Source organism: Rattus norvegicus, chromosome 14 (genome assembly GCF_021556685.1).
Source record: "Rattus norvegicus strain SHRSP/BbbUtx chromosome 14, alternate assembly SHRSP_T2T, whole genome shotgun sequence".
Taxonomy (NCBI): Eukaryota; Metazoa; Chordata; class Mammalia; order Rodentia; family Muridae; genus Rattus; species Rattus norvegicus.
In genome coordinates, this window is record NC_141547.1 from 75,975,058 (window position 1) to 75,993,576 (window position 18,519).

Genomic DNA, 18,519 nt, shown 5'->3' on the forward strand with positions numbered 1-18,519 from the left:
TATATATATATACATAGAGTATAGATGGAGATATATACATATATATACATATAGTATAGATGGAGATATATACATATATATATATATATATATATATATATATCATGTAGTATTTTAGAAAGGATTTTGGTGGTGAAACTAAAAGGATGCTATACTCCAGCATTCAGTGTAGTATAATTTATTAGCAGGATACATACGAAAAGAGAGACAAGATGATGAGGAATGAGACTTGGAGAATTGACAAGAACAGAAGAGACCCAGCAGCAGGAACATTCTAAGGTCATTCATATCCATAGGGTCGGACTGGCTATGACATGGCCAGAGATGCCTCTAAATCAGTTGCTGTTCCCCAAGATCTGTACAACCCCGTGCCTCTTTGAAATGATAATTCAATGTAATGATAATTGAAGGTAAAAGTCAGACATCACTAACTGCCTGGCTCTACTCTTGCCACTACCCCACCATAGGACTTTCACCTGGCTTCAGAGAAACAGCTCAGCTGAATAGTGATAAGTGGGTAAGTTAGTATAAAATAGACTGGGAAAGAAAAGCAAAATTCAGAGACAAGAAGTTTCTAGAAAGTCATGAAGGTAGGCACACTGAAAAGGAGAAGCATAATGCATAGACTTTGCTATGTCATGCAGACACTCATCAGAAAACACCTATCCCAGAAGGAGCACTCCTGTCCTGGTTTAATTTCTGTTGCTATGATAAAATATCTCTACAAAACAAAAACAAAAACAAAAAAACACCTGAGGGAGTTTATTTGATTTTTGATTCTAGGTCACTGATTCTAGGTCACATTTTGAAGACGTTGTGTTGAGCTGGGAACTTGAAAGATTATACCTCGTCAGATTATATCTCCAGTCAAGAGTAGAGACAGAAAAATGCATTCGTACTGTGTTCTTGCTCAGTTTCTCCACCCTTACACAGTTCAGGATACCCCCTCCTCCTCCCCCGGCCAAGGGAATTGTGCCACCTGTACTGGCCTGGCTCTTCCTAAATCAATTAACTTAATCAAGATAATTCCCCACAGACATGTCCACAGGGTAGCCTGATCTAGAAAATATCTTATAGTTTCTTCCAAAATTATTCTAGGTTGTATCAAGTTTACAAAGGTAGCCAACATAGCTTATGACTCCCACAGGGAACCATAACCAGCCTTGGTGTTACCCAGGATATGGACAGTAAACACAGAATTTGTGAAGTCATGTTAGCAGACACCTTAATGGGAATGTCTTTTTACCATGACTCTCAATGCCCTGCTTTCAGACTCCTTCCTGCCATGGCCAGGAATCACAAGTAGAATGCCACTAGATCTTCAGCTATGAGTATCCCCTATGCACTTTGGAATCTCCACTCACATGGATAATAAGACAAGTGATAATAAAACAAATAGTTTCACCCCTTGTTTAGGTAACTAACCCAGATCTTCATTAACAAGTGAGCCTTCTTCTGAACAGTAACCAGAATGTGAACTTTAAAGAGCCATAATTTTGTGCCCCAATATCTAGTGATAATGCCAGCCATTCATTCATCCACTGAAACCTAGCCCAATGTATTAGTAACCTTTCTTGCTGATGATACCAAACATCTGACAAGAAGCAACTCAAAGGAAGAATGATACATTTTCTTAAAGTTCACAATCCATCATGGTAAGAAAGGGGCGGCTATAGGAGTAGAAGGCAGCTGGTCACTTCTCTGCAGTCAGCATCAGAGTAGACAGGAAGTGAGGCTACGCTAAAAGTGCCTATGTCCTGACCCCAATGAACAACTTCCTCTAGTGACAATCTACTTCCTCAGGGTCCTACAGCTTTCCAAACTCAATAGAGTCCATGTGTTCAGAAACACAAACCTCAAAAAGGAATTTCCTGTTCAAAGCACAACACCTACAAGGAGATCTGATATACATAACCCAGTACCTTGCTGACTATAATAAGAGTATCTTACAGCCACGGTCTCCTCCCCAGAACACCATAGTGTACACCATATGACGCCAACCCTTGAATTTGAAATATTACAAGTTATATAAGGCAGTAAGATCAGTGCCCTGTGAGTAGTACTGATGGTGGTTAGTTTCAGTGTTGTGGATATTGTCATGGTTACACTCATTATTACTTCATGAGTGCAGGTAACACCAGGCTTCTTAGAATGATGAAGAGGTCTATCACAGCTGTTTTGCTAGAAGTTGTCTCTCTTGCCAAAGACACGATTACAAGAACTTAAAGGTGCCATCCCTCATATTCAAAATTCCCAACCCTCAAAATTATTTCTAAATTAGTTGATAATGGTGTTTATTTTCTATTATTTTCATGACCTATTATCATAATCACTAGCAAGAATGTGATTGGCACTTTTATTACATCTGAAGAACATTAGCTCTAGAACAAAGACAGGTAGAGTTTTGACTTTCCTTGGCTAATAATACTATGACCCAATTAAGAATGAAAGCTTTGTTTTAATTAGCTTTAGTTGATAAATAGCTAATTGCCACCAAATATGGAAAACACATCCAAACAAGTAAATTGAGGATGACACTGGCCATTTCTGTATTGCTTTTATAAAAATCAACAATATGAAGTGCTTTGTAGGATTGTCTCTATGTACTACTGAAAGGAATCTTAAGATAATACAAGATTCAAGGGACCATGTGCTGTGCAGGATGCTGGTTCCTTAATGTTTAGAACAGCTTTTGCCTTATGTTAATGCACAGGCGAGGTGTTATGGCACAGAGATTCTGAATAACCTGTATAAGATTATGTATTTTGTATATGTTAAAAGAACTATTTCCCCCAAATCAAATTAACAGATTATATTTACTGTATGTTTGATTTTAAATAAAGGGACTTTATACAAAGGCTTAGGGAAAGAAAAGCAGCTGTACTTCAAATTCTTCTCAAGAGCCAAAGTGCTGAAGGTGACACTCAGACCCCATAGCACATCACATCTCAGTGTCAACTCTAGTCCCAGCTAGCTGCTGCTCTCACTGTGTCGTTCTGAATAGCCTATCTTGGTCCCAAAGCCATCAGCAAACTTCAAATAGCTGAAGCATGTAACAGGAGCTTAAAAACAAAACAGGAAGAAACACTTCAGAGACAGGTGTTGTCCCTGTGATGGGACAACTTGCAAAAGTCTGGATTCCAAAGGGGACTTCCACCAGGGCCTTAGTTCAGGAGTAAACCAAAGGCTCAGGCCAGTTTCCCTCTGCTTTGCTCTTTCTTCTGGGGTGACTCATCCTATAATGTGAGTCAAATAACTCACACGGAGTTTATTTTTGCTGTTTATTTTTGGTTATGGTAGATCTTTTGGACTCAATTGCACACAGGAATGAAAAGCCAATTTTAAGCTGCATTTTGAAAAAGGCATGCAATTGTAGGATAAAAATATCGATTTTTTGAAGCCAAATTTTGTGCTCAATTCTGACTTTGATACTTTCTGTTTGACCTTCATCGAATCCCCTAACATTTTCGAGTTTCAACTCTAGCATGTCTAGGGATATGTCAAGGATTTCACAGGGCTAGCATGAGTTTTGTTTTAAGCTACAGAGCTCAAGAGTCTCGGTGGGATATTGTATGAATATTGAGTCTTTTCATTTATTATTTTTCATTTTATTTTTCTCAGTGCAGCTATAACATGGTAAGCATTACTTTTTTAAAAAGGTAAAGGCTTTAAAGGCAGAACAGCTGATCTCCCACCCGACCTCTGAATTTTTCTAACCAAATTTTGGAAGCAAGATGAGATGAGATATTTCACAAAACACATAAAGACTACCTTTGATTTTCTAAAATGTTAAATATCCTCTTAGATCTATTAGCCTGACTCTCATCTGTCTTTCTCGGTAATGATAAATATTTAACCCAAGATCTCGTTTCCCCAAACAAGCTTGTATAACCTTGAGCATGAGGTCACATACTACTGACAACTTAGAAAAGTTCAGATAGTGCAAGAGGTGTGAGCACACATGGGCCTCAGGAGACATAAAAGTCAAGAGCCTTGAAGATGATGAAGTTGGAGGTATGTCCATGATGTTAGGAAAATACCCAACTTCAAAGGTAAAAATAAACAAGAACTTGGTCCTCCTCATTTCCTTCTGATGGCCAATCACCACATTCATTCTTAAGATGGTCTGATCTCACTGGAGAACATGTTTCCAACATTCCTCCTTTTAGCTTTCACTGAACCAGTGAGTAAGTCAATTAACAGGAGTCACCACTTTCTTTGTAGATTTGATAATCTAAGTTTCTACTATCTCAGCAAAGATGGGACTCCCTCAACGACTACCTTGGGAACACAGCCCTGTCACTTGAACACCAAAAAGGTATTAGTTCTGTAATTGAAAGGTGTATTTCTGTTGTCAACAGGTGTCATTAAAGGGAAAATAGAATGATGAATCAAATTATTTACCAAGAGCATTTCTTTAATAAAAATTTAGAAAAAGATCCATTCTTTAGTGAGCTGAGGAAATATTATTAATAATTAATAAATGCATCTTTTCTTCCTTTTTGCTCTCTCTGTGATATGGGAGCACTGGACACCTAAGATGAGAGTGTTTGCTTCATATCAAATTAGCTGTGATGCCCCGAATTCAAACAAAACCATTCTGGGTCTCGAATCCTCCTTAGTAAAAAAGAGATAATCATGAGGCATTGTGCTTTGAAAACCTCAGCAGTACACACTAAGTAATAAAAATTTAGTAAATAGTCTCTATTAGTTATAATGATGATGAGTAATATATATTATTTAACATCTGTTCTATTTATTTTAAATGAAGTATGCCAGGAAGACTCAGTACAACTTTGCACTAACACGTGGTTATAAATTGGGTTAAGAAATAGGGCACCTAAAACAGATATATGAGCTAATGGCCCAGGAGGAAACTGAAGAGTATGTCTTTAACATTTTTAAGCCTCATTATTCTCAGCACATAAATGCCTCCATAGACTAAGAAGACTGAGTGGAACTTGAAAGAGTAACCATGGGACACTGAATGTCAAATTGTCTTCCTGTGGAAGTCGTGATAAGATGCTGTCTTTACTGAATTAGGCAGGTGAGTCTTAGGGTGCTAGTCAAGGCTGCTCCCAGATGGTCTCCCAGAATCAGGAGGATCTTGGACGGCAACTCTCATTTGGCATAATATAAAACTTTCACAGATGTGTCAACCAATATGCATCCAGGTGCCAAATTAAGTGGGGGTAAAAGTGAGTTTGTGTTTCTAAGATGTTGCTTGCCAAATAAAACATTGAGCTGACCTGGTTTAACAACTCAGAGAAGTATTAACTACAATGTATCCTGAGTAAGCAACAGCGAGCAAAGCATGACTAAGTCCTAGTACTATGTAACCCAAGAACTTTACCGAAAAGAGTGAAATAAAAGAATATAAAGTTCCTTTTTTTAACAAAGATTTGTTCATTTATTTTATGTATGTGAGTACACTGTAGCTATCTTCAGACACACCAGAAGAGGGCATTGGATCCTATTACAGATGGTTGTGAGCTACCATGTGGTTGCTGGGAATTGAACTCAAGACCTCTAGGAAGAGCAGTCAGTGTTCTTAACCTCTAAGCCATTCCTCCAGTCCGAATATAAAGTTCTTACACAGCAGCCTTAGCCAAAATGTGAGTTGCTTAGCTTGTAGTAGGGCTATACTTGTCAACTTTGGGAATTCGATGACTTCAGATCTTTCTCTCCCCATCTTTCTTTGTCTCTGTCTCTGTCTCTATCTGTCTCTCTGTCTCTGTCTGTCTCTATCTCTCTGTCTGTCTCTGTCTCTCTGTCTCTCTGTCTCTCTGTCTCTCTCTCTCTCTCTCTCTCTCTCTCTTTGTGTGTGTGTGTGTGTGTGTATTATTTGACATATTTTCCTCTATGCTTTCTGATAACTGTTTTAAACAACAAGATTAGGAAGAATAGCATCTGCCAACCATTGGACTGAGAAAAGGGTCCCAAATAGAGGAGTTAGAGAAAGGACTGAGGCAGCTCAGGGGGTTTGCAACTCCATAGGAAGAACAATATTAACCAACCAGACTCCCCAGAGCTCCCAGGGACTAAACACCAACCAAAGAGTATACATGGAGCAACTCATGGCTCCAGCCATATATGTTGCAGAGGATGGCCTTGTCAGGCATTAATGGGCAGGAGAGGCCCTTGGTCCTGTGTCAGCTTGATGCCCCAGTATAAGGAAATGCCAGGGTAGGTAGGTGGGAGGGAGTGGGAGGGAATGGGCGGGTGGGTAGGAGAGCAACCTCATGGAGACAGGGGGTGAGGGGATGAGATGGGGGTTTCTGGAAAGGCAACCAGGAAGGGGGATAACATTTGTAATGTAGATAAAGAAAATCGCCAATAAAAAATGAAAAAAGACCTCAATTTTTATTGCTTGCCACTCTTGATCTAGAAGTCATCTGTTACTCTGTCAGTAAGCATGCTCATGTGATATCAAAAAATACAAATGCATCATCTCATAGATTTTGCAGGACTTGTCTTCTGCTTCAGGCTCTATTAAGAAGTTTCAAACATTAAGTGTAGAAAAGGGTGGTCATATGTAAGTGTGAAAATATGGAAGGATCCCCTTCTAATTTCAGCCAGGTGAAGGATATAAGTCCATAGCATCAATTGGCCCAGAGGCTTCCCTCAATGTTTTGTCATCTCACTTTCTGAAAAGAGCATTTGACATTAACAATAAAAAAACTATTCAATGAATGAAAATAAAAGCTAAGAGAGGAATGCTGAAACAAAAACAAAACAAAACAACAGCAGCAGCAGCAACAACAACAATGACAACAATAAACAGTGATAATGCTGGGGCAAAAATCAGTATTTTAAACCTGGTCATCTACTACTTTTGGTAGGTCTCATTCAGTATGAACAGACAACTATGTTTTTCCCACATGCAAGAGAAGGGAACAAATGAGAATTAGTATCAGGAGTGGGGTTCTTAGTTATCATTTTAAAAGACTTTCTATTTTGGCCCATTCATGGTGATATAACACAATGCTATGCTCATGTTACTATACTTACAAACATTTTTTTCACAGTTCTGAGAATTAGAAGTTTAATGTCAGAACTAGATTTAGAATCTAATTCAGAGGTTGCCCCCTTTCCTTGTATCTTCTTTACACAGCGGGGAGCAAATTGGCAATCTGGGGGTCTCATTGACCTTTTTGTTTGCTTTTCCATTGTTTTGTTTCATTTTTTAAGACATTTTGTCTTCTCTACTGTCTTAGAACTCTCTTGACTTGAATTCACAGACATCTGCCTGCCTCTCCCTCCTGACTGCTAGATTAAAGGTATATGTGACCATGTCCAACCATGTTGGATTTTTTCTTTAATTGTGTTTTAAATAAGGGCAGTTACTGCTAATCTTATTCTTAAAAGAACAATTATCACAACAGCAACCTAAAGGTACCAGCTTGCACTACTGTTGTTGCTAGACTTAGGATTTAGAGGGACCAGAGAACTACTTGTTACATTTAATGGTGGAATGCTTAAATCGTAAGGATCCTGGCCTGTCTCCCATTAAATGAATTATAGTGCCTTTCTTCCAACAATTATCTTGAAAATCTCCAAGGTCAACACTTTTGCTCCATTCTTAAGAATTGCTAGTAAAATTGGCATGCCCAATGTTCAACCTAATTCTAATCTAAGTATTACACTTTATGTGAACTAAGGAAAATCACTTCATTTTTTATTTCTATAATCTAAAATTGCTAAGTGGTGCTACTATTCAGTACAGTAAAAATGAAACTTGGAATTAGAATTCCTGAGTTAGTTATTAGCCCCCTGATTTTCTAGTATTATTCCACAGTACAAAATGACATCACATTTTTGTATTTTTAAAAAATTCATGATTGCATGATAGGGGTAGCTTGGTGGTTGAGAGGACTCGATTTTGCAGAGGACCCAGCTGCAGATCCTAGCACCCACATGGTGGTTTTCAACCATGTATAACTGCAGTTCCTTCAGAGGGCTTCTTCTGACTATTTCAGGAATACAAGTGAAAGTATATGCATCCATATAGGCAAAACACTCATGAAATAAAAACAATGTAGAAAATTCATTACTCAATGAAAATTTTAATCTATTTATAATTTAAGGTTGAAGGAACTGAAACTTATGGAAGCTAAGATTCTAGGAAAATTCATAGCATTCATCAAATGCCCAATAAGCCATGGCTCCTGCATTGATATTTTTAACTTTTGATTCTTTGTACATTTTACATCATAAACTTCAATCCCTCTCCCTTCCCTGTTCCTCCATATCTGCCCTCTGCCCTTGCAAGCTCCACCAAAAGAAAAAAAAACTTGCCATGGAATCTGTGGTGTGTCACATTTTGTCACACAGTATAGCCTTTTACTCCAAGAGTTTTAAAATTGTTCATTGCAGTGAGTCACTATTCTGGTGTTAGGCTTCTGGCTTATGCTATGCAATCAATACTGGAGCCTCACTAGAAATCCTCTAAGATATCCTGTTGTTGCCCTGTGTCATGGAAATACTGCAGCTTTGGATCAGCAGGACTGGCTCCCTCATTTAGTCTAACAGTTCATAGATGGGGTAGATGGTAGATGTTGTAGTGAAATAACCCAAAGCCCTGAATGTAGGCCTGGGTGGTAGCTGTGTTGGTGAGCCAAACAGGTCTCCTGCATACACTCATGCCATCAGGGCTGGCTCTCCAGCACCGTCCAGGTGAGGGATAAGGCCAGCTCACCTGTGTGCCTTGGCCTACAAGGGCAGGGCCAGCTTTTCTGCTCTTATGCTCTCAGGGCAGGTTCTCCAATGCCCATGCCACCAGAGACAACTCTACTGTGCTGCCAGGCAAGGTGCAGAGCCTGCTCTTCTAAATGCTACTGCTTGTGAAGGGCAGAGCCAGATCTCCTGTGGACATGCACTTAGAACCTGTCAATTTTTAATTTTTCTAATATTTTAATTTTACATGAAAAGTTTAAAATAGTATCCATATAGCTCAACAATTGCCTAAATAAAGTCTTTTATCAGATTTCTCTTAGAAGTTCATATTATTTGTTTAATATATATACTCTGAGAACAAAAGATATATGGGATGAACATATTTACTTTACTCATTCTTATCTGTAAAAATAATAGGTATCAGCAGGAAGTGTAGAGTTCAACTTTCTGAGTTAAAAATCCTACTTCTGTCTTCAGTTGCTGGGAAGCCAAGGGAGAACTCTTTGACCTCTCACTGCCTTTGATTCTTCATCTGCAAAAGGGGATTAATAACACTGATCATCAACTTCTCTGAGATATCAATGGCAACACAAGTTCTCAGTTATTAAATTGGAAACTTAGAGAAAACAGCATTCATTGGGTGTCACAATATATGGTGCTAGCAATTATGTGAGTCCTATGAGTGACCATTAAATGGCCATATATTGGTCTTAGCAACATTTGCTGGTTGTGATGGTTACTTTTTTATTGCTATAATCTAGAGAAACTGGGAAGAGGGAACCTCAATTTCACAAATGCCTTTTCAAGATTGGTCTGTGGTCATATCTGTGGGAGATTGTTTTGACCAATGATTGACCTGGGAGGAGTCGAAGCTGTTGTAGATGGCACCACCCCTACACAGTTGGGTCTGAGGTATTTAAAGCTAGCTTAGCATAGGTGAGTGGGGCAAGCCAGAAAGTAACATTCCCTCACAGCTTCTGCTTAGGTTCCTATCCTGACTGCCTTCAGTGAGAAACCATGACCTTCAAGTTTAAGATGAAATAAGCCCTTACCTCTTCTTAGTAGCTTTTAGACATGCTGTTTATTACAGCAACAGATCAGACTGGAACAGTGGAATATCCACTAAGTTAGACTGAAAATCAGCTCTGTTCTCTGGATAATGACACTGAATCCCAAGCTGAGGAAATGAGGTAGTCTGCCTAGGGCAATGTGAGAGAGGAATAGCAGACATCAAATTTGAAGGCAGGAAGTCTCTTCATTGACAACTTGCACATATACACGTGCACACAAGCGCGCGCCATGCGCGCGCGCGCGCACACACACACACACACAAACACTTCAGTATGTGTACTAAGTACAGTGCTAAAATAAAAATACTTAGAATTTAGAAGCAAAATGTTCTTACAGACGATTTTTAAAACAATTCTCAAAAGGAAATAGAAAGCCTTGAATGGTTCTATTAATACGTATATGTGTGTATAATTAATGAACTACACTTTGAAATTTAGAAGTGACGATGTAACTAAAAAGTCAATTGAAGGAAATAAAAACTATTTCACAAGAAATGTACAACATAAAGCTCAGAAAAGCCACCCAAACAAATTCTGGCTTTCTGAAAAATGCCTGGCAGCAATTAAGATAAGTTTTTTAAAAAAGATTTGCCAAAGAGACAGTGTAATTTAAAATATTTGTAATGAAAAGTTAGAATTGCAAAATAATCTAGCAGTATGGAAATGACTAAAATTATAAATAGAATGTATGAGTGCTGAGGAACACTAGTAAAATAGTCTAATAAAACTAATAAAATTTTAAATTTAGATAAAATAAGCAAATGTTTTACCAATATGTGTAATATATGCATATATCTGAATGTGAGTGAATCCATGTGAATCCATGAACAAGCATTAACATGGAAGGCTTATATCTAAATATATCCAAATACACACATACCCACCTATGAAAGCCTTAATCATTTCATTTTACATAAATATGAATATTAATTAAAAATAATAAAAATTTTATCACAGAAAGTGCCAGCACTTAATGGTCTTCCATGATAAGTAAATATTGAAAGAGTGCATAGAGCATTGCATAAAACTATGTCAGCATGAAATTAGATATTTCCTGCAATTTAAGACTAATTTAATACTATTTAAGTTTACTATATGAACGTATAATGTGTGTCCTAGTAAATATGACTAATGTGTTCATCTAAACTGTCAATTATTTTCACTATGAAAATGAACAACATTCAAGTTGTGCTTGTAGCATTCAGTTATTTAGATAACAATCCTACACTCCCTTGACGCTCATATCGCACAAGTTTCTGATTATGAATCTGATGTGTCAGTAGGTAGGTAAAACATATCCAAAAGAAAAAAGTCCATAAAGCAGCTACAGACAAAGCTCTCAGATGACGAGACCACAATGGTCCACAAACATTCCAAAAGACACTTCCTGTTGTAATCCAGGAGATGCATCCTAAATGCCCCATGCCACATTTATCCGATTTACAGGTTTTAAAGGTCTGTCATTATCAAGCGTTGATGAGAATGTGACTTAGCAAGAAGTCTTCCACATTGCTTACAGATGTAGCTCTTACTGACACCTTAGTGACTACTTGGCTATCAAGCATTATAGTGTCAGCTTTAATTGTGGAGAAAGTAATGTGTTATCTTGGCCAACATCTGTACATGTACTGATTACATGTGTGTAGAGATATAGACATATTCAGGTCAACACTGAAGAGAGAATTCACATGAAAAGCTAAAGTGTGTCTAGCACTGTGATCAGAAGCAGGCCAAGGGCTTGTAGAGCACATCTTCTGGGAGGCCATCCCCAGAGGGCCTGGGGGTAGGTCTTGGGTAGGACATGAAGATTCATATCTTTTACCATCTCCCAAATGCTGCTGCTCCTAGCTAGAGTCAGTGCTGCATTCTGAGTATGTGGTGATCACTAAGAGCTACCACTGCCCTAAGTATTTTATGCATATTAAGCCCAGCAGTCCTCAGTGACACCTTGAGAGGTAGAACACTATTAGCATTCTCTGTTTACAGGCAAACAGGGTCCTGTAGTCTATTGTGGGCAAAACTGGGGGACTTAGAGAGATTGGCCCCGTACCTGTATGACTAAACAAAAAAACTTGGATGGATCAGTAGAGAAACAGATTTCAAAAAAACTAAAAATTTGACAGTTTTACCTTGGGACTTTGTTAAGAACTAAAGGTAAGGCCAGAGGACACTAAACTAGAACACTCGACAGGAATAAAACCCGGATGCAGCAGGGTTTTATTACTGAAAGTTTTAATTTCCAGTTAAAATTCCTTGTATATTATATTGACGATTATCAGCACCACAGGAAGATTCAAACAGGAGGAGACGGCAGTTCAGTGTTCTAAAACATGGCTTTGTGGAATGGGTTGAGAGAAAGAAAATCATGTTCCTCAGGGGTGTAGCTTCTGATTTATTGCCCCAGCTCAAGCAAATAATCACACACCCACACTCATTCAGACAACTCTGATTACAAGCAAGGGGTCACAACAAAAACAAAGCCAAGAGAGTAGGAGGGGTTCGGTGGTAGGAGGAAAGGGATGAGGAGATAGTGGGAAATGGGGTGTATGTATTCTCTCTGTCTCTCTGTCTCTGACTCTGTCTCTGTCTCTCTCTCTCTCTCTCTCTCTCTCTGTTGTAACTGTGAAAGAATAAATTTGAAACAAAAACATGAGAGAAAGAGAGAGAGATAGACAGAGACACACAGACATATACAGACACACAGAGAGTGAGAGAGAGAGAGAGAGAGAGAGAGAGAGAGAGAGAGAGAGAGAGAGAGAGAACAATTGGAAACTATAGTGGTGGTTTTTAGAGTTTGAGTTGAACTGTTTCCCACTGGTTCACATTGTCAGTGGCTTATGGCACTTTTTGAAGGCTGTTAAGTGGTCAGGAGATGGTGCCTAGCTTAGAATTGGCATCACTGAGTGTAGTGTAGGGATTTGAATGCTATGCCTATCTCTCCTTCCCTCTTTTCTCTGCTTCCTCTTGCATTGTGATTAAAAAAGACCCCCATTGCAAGCTCCTACTGCCATGTAGTAGCCATGCCCTTTTCCTATGTGGTAAATGAAATTCCTCTGAAAACTTGAGAAAAAAAATCAACTCTTGCTATCTTGTTTTTTACCAGGTATTTCAATTACAGCAACACAAAGGGAGCCAGTACAACAGGATGATGGGTAACAGAAACTTGCACCACATAGGTGAGAACAAACAGAAAGATAGTGAGAGATACACTGGGACACAGGCTCAGCCGAATCTCCAGTCTGGGTTAGAATAAGAAAGAAGAGATTTTAAGGCTCATGCCCAACTCCTGACTTGGTCTTTTGGAAATGAGGATGCCAGAGACTGTAAGGAGGAGGAAGACAGATAGGTAAACAGGATTTTCTCAGTGCTAGGTCCAAATCCCTTTTGAAGGTCTTGGGAACTCAGTGCCAGGCATCTCTTTCAACTTCTTCACTCTCAAGAACAAGTGGCCCTAATGATAACTGTCTTTGCAGAACAACCTGACTTCATGTTGTGGCTGGCATGCAAGCTCACGTAACAAATATACAGAGAATTTTCTACATATGGTAGCAGTGGAAGTAAAGAAAATACCTTCTCCGTGGAATTTTTATTCTATGGTCACCATCACTGCAAAACCAAAATGCAAGGAAGCACTGGTAACCACTTAATACCCATGAGTCCAAAACAAAACAGGGAGTTATAATGGTAGGATGGACAGAAAGGATCTGCCTCTAAGCCACACAGCCTCAAAGCCATAGCCCTCAAAGACAAACATTAACTTTATTCATGTCTGCAGCTTTCAGGGTTCTGTCCGGTCCATGACCAGCATTCAATAAAGACTTGCTGATGATGCAGAAGAGCAGGTTCAGCAGTTTTCACTGGTGAAAACCGCTGACTGTGAGAAGTGCTCTGTCCATGCTGAGGATGGGGACAGTCCAAGGGACCTCATCATTGGGCCAGAATGGGTCTTCCACACTTATGAACAAAAACTTCCCGTGACCTACTTTCCATCTTGAATCAAAATAAAAAAGTCATCTTGCACTCCGCAGCATACTGTGATATAAAATTCTCAGGTTTTCCGCCTACCTACACGGAGCACCACCTAAAACTCGACCAAACCTCACTACAATTTGTGCAATAACATGATGCCTCGAAACTGGGTAATTTCTTCATACATTTTGCTGACGACATGCATTTTTGACATCTTATTATTTTCAATTTCATGTTATCTCTTGGTACGATGCCATCGCAATTCTGCCATGGCTTACTTGTCAGAAATCTGCTTAATTTTGCACTCCCTAGAGCTGTGAGTGTTCTCCTGCAAGGAGGCTGTACTTCTGGGCAGCAGAAACCAAATTCTGAACAGGAGGGATCTGATTCACTCTTGTGACAAGCCTGGAATTCAGTTGCTATTATTATATCTGTTATGCATATGAGGAGGGACAGGCATGTGTGGAACAGATGAGGAAGTAATGGGGCATGAGTAGGGCAGGTGGAGAAGGAGAGACATGGAGCGTGTTCATAGGAATTACATGCTTGCATGAATGATATATCACAGGGTTGGATTTTTTGCTGTTTCCCAAATTTGTAGCAGTTGGAATTTCATGGTTTCTTTGGTAGGCGTCTTAGCTGAGGTTTATATTGCTGTGATAAGACAGGATGACAAAAAGCCACTTGGGAAGGCAAGGTTAATTTCACCTTATAATTTACAAATCCATCACTGAGGAGTCCAGAGTAGGACCCTGGAGACAGGGATAGAAGCAGAGGGACTTGAGGGCTACCTACTGGCTTGCTCCTCATGGATTTCTCAGACTGATTTCTTATGACACCAAGGACTTTAAGCACTAACAGTCCCAAATCAATCACCCATCAAGAAGAGGCACAATATGCTTTCTTCTAAGCCAATCTGGTGGGGGCATTTTCTCAACTGAGGGACCTTCTAACATGACTTTATCTTGTGTGGAATTGACAAAAAAAAGTAGCTCTGATATCACAAATGGTTTCTTGCCTGTTTTAGAGGAGGAGGGGGATGATGATGATGATGATGAGGAGGAGGAGGAGGAGGAGGAAGAGGAAGCAGCTGTTCAGTTGTGTTACACACTGATAGTTGACTTTCTCAATACCAAGGTCAGAACCCTCAAAACTTGCACTTATCTAGATCTTTTTTGACATCATCAAAAATGTCAAAAGTAAAAGTGGTGGTAACTTTACTTCCAGTAGGTTGTTTTACAACCAGTAGGATTGTTAAGGAACATTTTGCTCCAGTTGAGATTCTTATCGTGGTAGCACATGAAAGGCGTGAATAGAAGAGCTACGGATCGCCTCTACTCAACTTGTTTTCCTTTATCAGTGATAGCTCCAGAATTTGTCTAACTTCTCCTTTCATGTTCACTGATGTATTTAGAACTGTATTTGTAGTTAGTACACAAATCCAGAAGAGTAGCAACCATCTTCCCACCTTGGAGAGCTAACCCATTTTAAGCATAACTGAGCTGAGCCAGTTTCCCCATCCTAATATTTTCTTTATCCCAATTTTCCAATTAAAAAACTTCTTTATGTAATTCTAAAACCTATTTCAATATCTTTTTGGTCCAGGGATGGATAAAAATATATATATATATATATATGACATTTCCTAGGAATTTTCTCAAATCAATAATCCATAAAAGGCATTGCAGACAGTAAGCATGGAGGTGAACAGCTCCCTCCCTTGGTACAGATGCAGGAGCTGATTGGGTCACATTCAAGGTCTCTGAAGAATGGAGAATGGGATCTTGCAAAAACCCCACATTTCTCCAATAGACTAGCCTCCCTCTTCGGGTGGAGCAGCATAATTTCTCAATGAAGTTATGTGGGGAGGCTATGAAGGAGAAAAAGCATTAAGCTAGGCATGAACAGCCACCAAGGGAGGTTCCCTGTAGGTTGAGTTTGCAGTTCTATCACATTCGGCCCCCTGAGATGGGTGCCATGACCCGCTAATATGTGTTGTGTGTGCTGCCTTACAGCATGGTTGATTTAAGGAGGCAGGCAATTTATGAGCTCCGTGCAGACCCTTTCTGTAGCTGCAGAATGGAGGCATCCCCAGGAGGCAGCCCCAGAACGGGGCTTTTTCTGTAGGATCAGCACACTTTCAAATGAACTGGCCCCACAGAAGAATGAATAAGGCTTGGCTGGCTGAATTTCATCAAAGGCAATTGTTACCAGCACACAGGACAGACTGGAAAAACTGGTGACAGCCTAGAAGGTAGTTCAAGTTGTGTCTCGGGGTCAGTCAAGTTGATTCCACAGCCTCCTCTGCCATAACGGGACAACTAATTTTCCCCTTCTCTCTCCACTTTTAGTTTATTTTCAAAACAATAAATGGTCATTGAAAAACAATAATAATATGCAAAGAAGCAAAAATACCATAAGACATAAAGACACATTATCTAATCTTTCAGATGGTTGCTTTGACCAGATCATATTTTTCCAATCTTTCCACATGTAAATAAAACTGCAAAATAATATAAAAAGAGTATAGTATATCTACACCAAGAATAGTTATTTGTCTTTAAAATACTTTATTCATGCAACTACTGACTCATTCCCCTCCCTGTTCCCACCCATGATGAAATGGAATAAATAACTGGAGTTGGTGAACTTTTATCAATTAAAGTAACTCACTATTGATTAATTTAGTCCAAGACAAAGCTGGTTTCCTGATTAAATGCTACTGTCTGGCTACAATGGACATGCCAGGATTTCGATTCAGCTCTACTGTGTGTCATAAGCCTTTGAATGTTGTTTCCCCTGTTGTTACCATAACGAGTGACCTCACAGAGGGGCTGAAGTCCTCATATGCACTGTGGGTTTTAAAGAGCTAAATTCAAGATGTTAACAGGCCTGTCCCAGTTTCAAAATACTATTTTCAGTTCTTAGACTAGTGCCCAACACCCTTTTCAAAGCCAGTAAAGTAGTGTATGAACCTCTTACACCATCACTCTTCCTCTGGTTTCAGGTGGAAAAATTCTCCTCTTTGAGAGACTTATGAGATTAGTTTGTGCCCACATGGATAATCTAAGACAATTTCTCCATTTCAAGGATTTTAACCTTAATCACATCTACAGAGTTACAGCATATATGGTTAGGTTGATGATGTATCTGGAAATCACTGTTTTTTCCACTGCATCTGGGAGAGCACCTTGCACTGTAGGATAATCATGTCTATAGCCAGTCACCTATTATGATCCCCTGGAACCCCTGTCAACAAGTACACTCTAAAATCCACTTAATGCACTCTTCAGCAAAAAACACTTTAACTAAATCTTTGCACAGATTTAATTATTGCCTTGAAGAAAATTACTAATGGCAAAATGGCTAGATTAAAGCATAAAACATTGATCTAAACACCGTAGGTTCATTAATGAAGAAAACAGGCGAATCCAGCCCTTTTAAAGAACAGAGTGCACATCCTATGTCTGGAATCAGACAGTGAATAATTCAGGAGCCATCGTTCCATATTCTTGATGCTAGACTTTCAGCTGTCTTTTTCAATTCATGTCTCATTTCTAAGCAAGTGTTTCTTTTCCATCTATCTGTCTGTCTTTCCTTCCTCTCTACATTTCTCTCCCTCCAGTCCTTATTCCTCACTATCTACCCTTTGCAAAAAATTTTTTAAACCTATAAGGCGGTTGTGCAAAGCCACTTTTCTTACATGTAGAAAGCCAAAGCTGAAAATTGAGCTTGTCAGTTACTAGCAAGCAATACATACATGGAAAAGGCTGGGCCTTTCTAGTCTCATGTGATAAGAGCAGGATGCATTCCTTATGTTAAACATTTTTAAATTATTTTAAACATAATAATCTCAATTTTTACTAAACTCCCATGAATTTCTCTCCACCACATAATTTTCCAAATAGGAAACAGAAAGAGAGAGGTTAGAAAACCTGTTCAAGGACACAGGGTAGAGAAGGAAGACAGTCTTATCCTGGGGATGAAATCATCCTTCCTCATCCTTGATGACTGTTGACACTCATTTCTTTCTGCCCAAGAAAACATGATGATGTTCTCACCTTGAGAACCTCAAGATGTGACTTCATCTGGAAATAGGGATATTGTTGGTGTAACTCATTTAAATGAAGCCACAATGCAGAATGGGTCCTTTATCAAACATAAGCAGTTCCTAGTGTGGAGGGGAAATCTGGACATGTTCGGCAAAAAGACAACATGAAGAAAAAGGTTGAAGCCAGTGAGTTGTGTACAAAACAGGAAGCAACATGGATGCCCGAGAAGCTAAGAGGCTGGAGAGCCACAGGATGATTGCCCTCCAAGGGCTTGGGTGAAAGCCTAAGGGTAATGCCTGAATGATAGGAGTTTCCCTTCAGAAATGCAGTGGACAACCTACCTATGGTTTGAGATGACAGAGTCATGGTAACTAGGAAAGCCTGAAACATTTTCCCCATCTACACTGAGTAGATACCTTGTTTACTTGAAGTTTATGGATGATGGGAATTTTTCTATTCACCTTCTATGGAATAAATTTCACCATCTAACCATCTCTATGCAGACCTAAGCCTTCCACCTTCAGCAGAACTTGACTTTAATATCTTCACTTCTAGAATACCTTTTTTATTGCAGGCAGCTATTTTCATGAGCTATTTTCAAAGTATATCCCCTGATTTACTAATATGTTTGACATAGACTGATAAGAAAATGCTAGATGGAGAAGTAACTTGCATAAAACCACCATTCACTTTGGGTAGGTGCAAAGCCAGAATCTGGCTAAATTGAGTGTCTAACACATTGGGACTCTTTC

At 39.2% G+C, this 18,519-nt stretch overlaps 1 long non-coding RNA gene across 2 annotated transcripts in view; it reads left to right on the plus strand.

Annotated features, from left to right (window-relative positions):
* Positions 1-2,148: 2,148 nt before the first annotated feature.
* The window catches only part of LOC102547760 (uncharacterized), a 47,858-nt gene continuing 31,487 nt past the window's right edge, over positions 2,149-18,519 (plus strand). Inside the window, exons 1-4 of one of the 2 annotated variants that reach the window (XR_015637082.1) lie at positions 2,149-2,228; positions 4,225-4,318; positions 12,850-12,922; positions 13,522-13,766. This is a non-coding gene — a long non-coding RNA (uncharacterized LOC102547760). Of the gene's footprint in view, positions 2,229-4,224; positions 4,319-12,849; positions 12,923-13,521; positions 13,767-18,519 lie in introns of those variants that run through there. The other variant, XR_015637083.1, reaches the window with a different exon arrangement.